Below are 6319 nucleotides of genomic sequence, written 5' to 3'. Positions count from 1 at the left end.
TTGATTAATATTTGCCGCTGCCGAATTCCCGCCTGCCTGCCTGTCTGCCCGCCCGCTTCTCAGTTGTTTGGTAGCTATCAGAAACACATCATGTGAAGTGGCATCTTTTTATACGATGGTAAAGAGTCAAGGCTTTTAAGATGCCAATTAAAAGATAGAAGTTGCTCTGCAGACTGAGGAAAAAAGATCGGTGCTTGAAGATGCTAGCTTCTCCGTGGAGCGAGTTAGAGGAGATGACGGGCTTTTTGTCCCATTAGTCGGCTACCACACCGAGCCGGTGTCTGTTCTCACGCTGCCCTATTAGTCGACACTTTCTCGAAAGGGGCTTCTGCACTTCTGTGCCTTCAAAGATGCATGTTCGCTGAGTGAATGATTCCAGTGTTGTGTTGTTTATGCGGCTCCTCTCCTCACAGGAAAGCGACAAGAAGAGGGTCCTTTGTTTTGTTTACATTGCCATGGTAACAATGTATGCAGTACGATCAAAAGTCATTGTTCGAATGATACCACACCGTGTGTGAGTAGCCAGATTTATTAACATTTGAAACTAGATTGTTCACCTTCCTCTGACCCCTGGAAAGGTCCTGACAGCAAACGCGGTACGGTGTACTCACCGGTGTTAATCTGTAGTGCTGTCAGTTTACGCGCGTTTGAGTCTTCATATCAACTACTTTTGAGGGCAATACGCAGTTTTTAGAGCAATGCATTTGGAATGCCCAGTGAAACATACTCACTTGGTTTGAAGTAGTCATAGTGTTTCAGTCAGTGGAGGCTGGTGGAGGTAGACAGTGGAGGCTGGTGGAGGTAGACATCAGAGGATCGGGCTCATTGTTTGATACCGTTCCTCATTCCATCCCGCGCATTACAATGAGCCCGCCATTCAATTTCTACCTCCACTGATTGCACTTATCTCTGACTTCTAAATGGTTGGGCCGATTCACCACGGGTCCAATTGACACCGTGTTCATTTGAACCTCAGAGACGATGTGGAGATTGCTGCCCTTCTTCCCGACGCCTCCTCAGCCCGCCAGTCCTCCGAGCTCCAGAGTCATTTTCACCCCAATCTCACAATCTATTCTCCGCCTCTGAAGTACCCAGGCAATGCTTTTAGCGCAATTTCCCGTAAGCCCACTCATTGTCACCCATTGACTTAGACATCCACCGTGACTACTGCTGTCATTGTGTCTTTGTCAACAGCCTGCTCGCGGACGCAAAATTACCACCACAGCAGGCCAAGTCTGTCTTCTGCAGTCTCCTTAAAATTGCCTTGACAGAATACCTGCCTATTAGGCTGGTCCTGCGTCCACCCCCCCACCCCCCACCCCCACCCCCTCGTACTGCCAAAGCCATCAAATTAAAACAGCTGGTGCTGAAGCAAGTCAAGGACGCATACTTATCCATCTGCCCTCGGAATTTACTGTAAGTGGGGTTTAGCTGTGAGATCAGTTTTTTATTTTGCCATTGTTTTGTAGGTGATGCTGCAAATCGGAGAAGCGCGCCTTCGTGCAACACAGCGGGCCCTGTTTTGCACTGTGCGAATTGGAGAAAACATAGCCTGTAGCCCCAGTTTGAACTAGTTCAACTTTATCTGTGTCAACACAAGGGTGCGTTTGGATCAAGTGGTTGTTTCTCTTTGCGATGCACCATAGTTAGTGTCCTTTATACTGTTCATACTAATCATATGATAATTCTAGAATTCTCAGATAGAATCATTGTTCTCCTTCCGAATGCCTTCGGTGATTCTGCCATTCCAACGCTTTTGTTGACCTCGGACTCAGACACTCAGGCATCGGAGGAGATAAGGGAATGCGGTGACAAACATACTGAATAATACACCGTCAGAGATTAGAAAACACACGTTTACATATTCCTAACGTTACATATTTATAAGCCTTAGAGGCTGCAGGGTTCGAGAACTGAAACATTGATGCTTTTGTGTTGGTTTTTCTTGTATGTGCCGCTATTTATTTGATGATGTGGTTGTATTATATTTTTTTTGTTTGTTTAAGGGAAGTTCACACTACCGTAGCCTTCTCCAGGCTCTCAGAGGGAAACAAGTAAACGTTTTCTTTGGCTCCCTTTCTACTTCACATCTTGCTACTCCACACTGTTGACCGAAACTTTGGCATCTTTCCACATAAATCTCAAGTAGCAACAAAGCCAGAGTGCTCAAATTCTTTCCTTTTCTAAGTTCTTTTCAAAATGATAGAATAAAATCAATCATCTCCAGGTCAGTGAAACACATTGTTCCTGTCAATGGGACACCAATGATTCCACACCATCGTACCACGTTCCCGGAGAGCACCACTTCATACTAAGGGGACGTATTCTTCCACATATTAAATGTATTGCTCATACAAAACGACAGTGAACTCTGAGTGAAGCTGCTTGGAGTTAAATACTCCAAGCCCTTTGAAGTGTGGCCTGATATTGCTCCTCTTCTCTCTCTCTATCTCTCTCTCTCTCTGTCTCTCTGTCTCTCTCTCTTTCTCTCTTCCCAGCGCTATCTATCCTCGCTCCAGGGAGACACGCACTGATGCTGGCTGTCATGGGAGAGAGAGAGAGAGAGAGAGAGAGAGAGAGAGAGAGACAGAGAGAGGGAGAGAGAGAGAGGGAGAGAGAGATAGTCACACACACACACAGAGAGAGAGAGAGATAGAGAGAGAGAGACAGAGAGAGGGAGAGAGAGAGAGGGAGAGAGAGATAGTCACACACACAGAGAGAGAGAGAGAGAGATAGTCACACAGAGAGAGAGAGAGAGAGAAACAGAGAGAGAGGCAGAACAGCTTTAGGGCCTCCGTGGTCTCCAACCTCCATTCCAATTATGGGCCGGGCAGCCGTTTGGATCAGGAGTTGTAATCAGGCCTCGTTCGAGTGTTAATGAAACGCTCCGGAGGCAGTCTGCAGCCTACTTGGTGTGAGGGACAGCTAGCCTACCCCTGGTTGATGTCCCCTTATTGGTGTTGGTGTTGGTGTTGTTGTTGTTTATGTGTTTCCAAAATCGCCCACAGACAAGGAGTCACATTACAGGGGACCTCAGGGGGACAGGGAACTAAAAGAGTGACAGTGACAATCTTTTTTTTATTTTTTTTAAAAATGTATTTTCAGGGCATTTCTGCTTTTATTGGGAGAGAGACAGTAGAGATTGACAGGAAGGATGGGTGAGAGAGAGAGGAGGGATGACATGCAGGATATGTCGATGGCCGGAATCGAGCCAGGGACCTTGTGATAACATGCTGTGCGCCTTGGTGTGCTACGCCGCTGAGCGCCCGACAGTGACAGTCTTAAAATGAGAGCACTGTGATATCTCAGAAGCAATCTGGTCTTGTACAGTACAGCACATCAATTTCACAGCGATATTTGACCAAACTATTTATTGTAAGTCTCGAGACGGAGTGTGGCACCTTTTTAAAGAGCAGTGATAACACTGACACTTTTAAGCCTCAAATATTGGATGAAAGCATATTTGATGTTGGGCCAAAGCTTAACATAATCAATGGATGCCTCGGGTATTGCCTCAGCTCGCTTCGCCTGTGGTTGTTCTTGTCAACCCCACGGGCTGACTGGGGATAGCAGAGCCGCAGGAGCCAGATTAGTGAAACATCTGACAGACCTTGGAGGGAGGAGGAGAGGAGATGAGAGGAGGGAGGGAGGGGAGGTGAGGAGGGGGGGGTGAGGAGGGAGGGAGGGGAGGAGAGGAGAGGGGGGTGAGGAGGAGAGGAGATGAGAGGAGGGAGGGAGGGGAGGAGAGGAGAGGGGGGTGGGGAGGAGAGGAGATGAGAGGAGGGAGGGAGGGGAGGAGAGGAGAGGGGGGTGAGGAGGAGAGGAGATGAGAGGAGAGAGAGAGAGACAGAGAGAGAGGGAGGGAGAGAGAGAGATAAGGAGGGAGAGGGGAAAAGAGGAGGAGGAGAGAAGGGAGAGGGATAAAGGGAGGGAGAGAGAGAAGGAGAGGAGAGCAGCAGACACAAGCTTCTGGCCACAGTCGTCTTCATGAGGCTGGTGCTGGAGATGAAACCAGGGCCATGTTTATGTCTCTCTCTCTCCCTGCTCTCCTCCCAGCCGAACCAGGAACCAGGAACCAGGTTGGACTGAAAACAGACAGACTTGTAGTCTCCGCTGCTCTGTTCTGATCTGGGGTCCATTTCCAAAAAGCTTTGTATCTTAAGTAGTACTTAATTTCTCCTGACACAAGAGAATAGGAATTGTAAATGCAATGTTCGCAGGCCAATCTTCTTACTTAAATTTGTTAACTGAAGAATTCTGCTGATCTACAGGAGGAGTTTGTGGGCCAGATAAAGAGAAAAAGTAAGACTTTAGCTATAAAGCTTTTATGCAACTGTCGCCAGTGGTCTGTTTGAGAAGGGTTCCTCACAGTGTCTGATTATGCGACACCTTTTAGTGCTTTTTACGGTCTCGCCTCACTTCCCACAAAGACAAATGGTCCGATTGATTCTTCTACATCCCTCGTGTGATTTAGGGACTCGGGGGGTGATAAAAGGATTACACCGTGCCGGCTGCAGGAACATCACTGTGTCAAAAAGCGGGGATGATGGAGTCCGTATTTTTAGTGTGATGATGTGCTGCTAACGCTGAGGTGATGGATGAAGTGGAGGTGAGCTTCCGGAGCCATTTGGAGCCGATACCAACTCTGGGACAAGAACATCATTCAGACGGACGCTGGGACCGGAGCATGTATTGTCTCAGAGCAACTGTACTCGATCAAGGTCAATGGGGACGCTCTCTTCAGTCAATTTCCCTTATTGCGGGTCATGAAAACGGAATAATGACTTCCTATTAGCATCCTGCCAGCCTCGACAGGGTGGCAGAGTGAACCTGACTCTGCAGGAGGTGATTAACGCTCTGACACACACGCACACGCACGCACACACACACACACACACACACACACACACACACACACACACACACACTGGGGGGGGGGGGGGCTAATGTTTGAAAGCTTAATTGACTTCTCCCTACACGTCTGAGCCTCTCCCTAGGAGGTCTTCAGCATCCCTCCGGCTCCTGTTTGATAAACCAGCAGTGTTTCTTCTATAGTAGCTCTGCCTTGTACAACTTCTTCATCGCCCTCATCTTGTGATGATAAATCCTAGCCTCTCGGCAAATGCAAAAAGCCTGTCTAGAGAGAGAGAGAGAGAGAGAGAGAGAGAGAGAGAGAGAGAGAGAGAGAGAGAGAGGGAGAGAGAGAGAGTGTGTGTGTTAAGCAAAGCGATATCAGAGAGAGATCCACAACTTTCATGTATTCATTTTTTCCCTCCTTCTTCTTCTCCCCTCTTCCTCTTCTTCTCTTCCTCTTCTTCTCTTCCTCTTCTGTGAGTAGGAGCGCCAGTGGCTGAGGGTGTCTGATAAGGCCCTTGTGTTTCCACCCTCAGATTATTCATGTCGTGGGAGGAGCAACTGATCTGTGACAAGTCGTGCCCCGCTGGTGCTGCTCACCCAACAATGAACCAAACGGATTACCGAGGCTCTGTTATCACGGCCGGGGCAGCAGAGTTAGAGAACGGCATGATATTTCACCTGCTTCTTCTCCTCCTCCTCCTCCTCGAAATATCATTGAAATTCATGTTCGCAAGGGGAGGCAAGGTTGTTTTTCTTGCTTCCCGTAAACGAAAAAATACATCCTCTTATGGTTGCTCCTAAGCTCCTTTCTTTGACTGGAGAGGATCCTGCAGGAAAGGGTTGTGGTTGTGGTTGTGGTTGTGGTTGCGTTCGTTCGCTGCCCTGGGCTAGGCGTTCATTGTGCGGTCGCTGGGGTTGGCAGGGAGGCGGTTCGGCTCCACGGGTCTTCTCTTAGGGCGAACGGAAAAGAGGAGGGGAGAGGAGAAAGGAAGGGGTTGGGAGGAGAGGAGAGGAGAGGAGGGAAGGGAAGGGAGGAGAGGAGAGGAGGGGAGGGGAGGGGAGGGGAGGGAAGAGAGAGGCTCATCCTGCTGCTATAGTTTGCCCCCGGAAAAGCCCTCTGCAAGCGCCACTAACTTATTGCTTATCACCATTGCATTCTGACCTCCAGCTTGGCCCCAGAACAGGGCTGCAGGACAGCTTACCCTGCCCTCCTCCTGCCTGGCTGTCCTGCCTGTCCTGCCTGTCCTGGCTGTCCGCCCCCTGGAACTATCCATAGTGTCATTACTCAATTCCCAGGCCTCTCCCCAGCCACAAGTTGTCAATGCCTCTCTCTCTCTCTCTCTCCCTGTCTTTCTCTCTCTCTCTCTCTCTCTCTCCCCCCTCTCTCTCTCCCCGCCACCCTATCTCTCTCTGTCTGTCAGAGTGACGGGCAGCCAGGCCTGTGTGATTGATGGGTCCCTTT

Source organism: Argentina silus (genome assembly GCF_951799395.1).
Source record: "Argentina silus genome assembly, chromosome: 18".
In the NCBI taxonomy this organism is placed as follows: Eukaryota; Metazoa; Chordata; class Actinopteri; order Argentiniformes; family Argentinidae; genus Argentina; species Argentina silus.
This window is presented reverse-complemented; position numbering follows the sequence as displayed.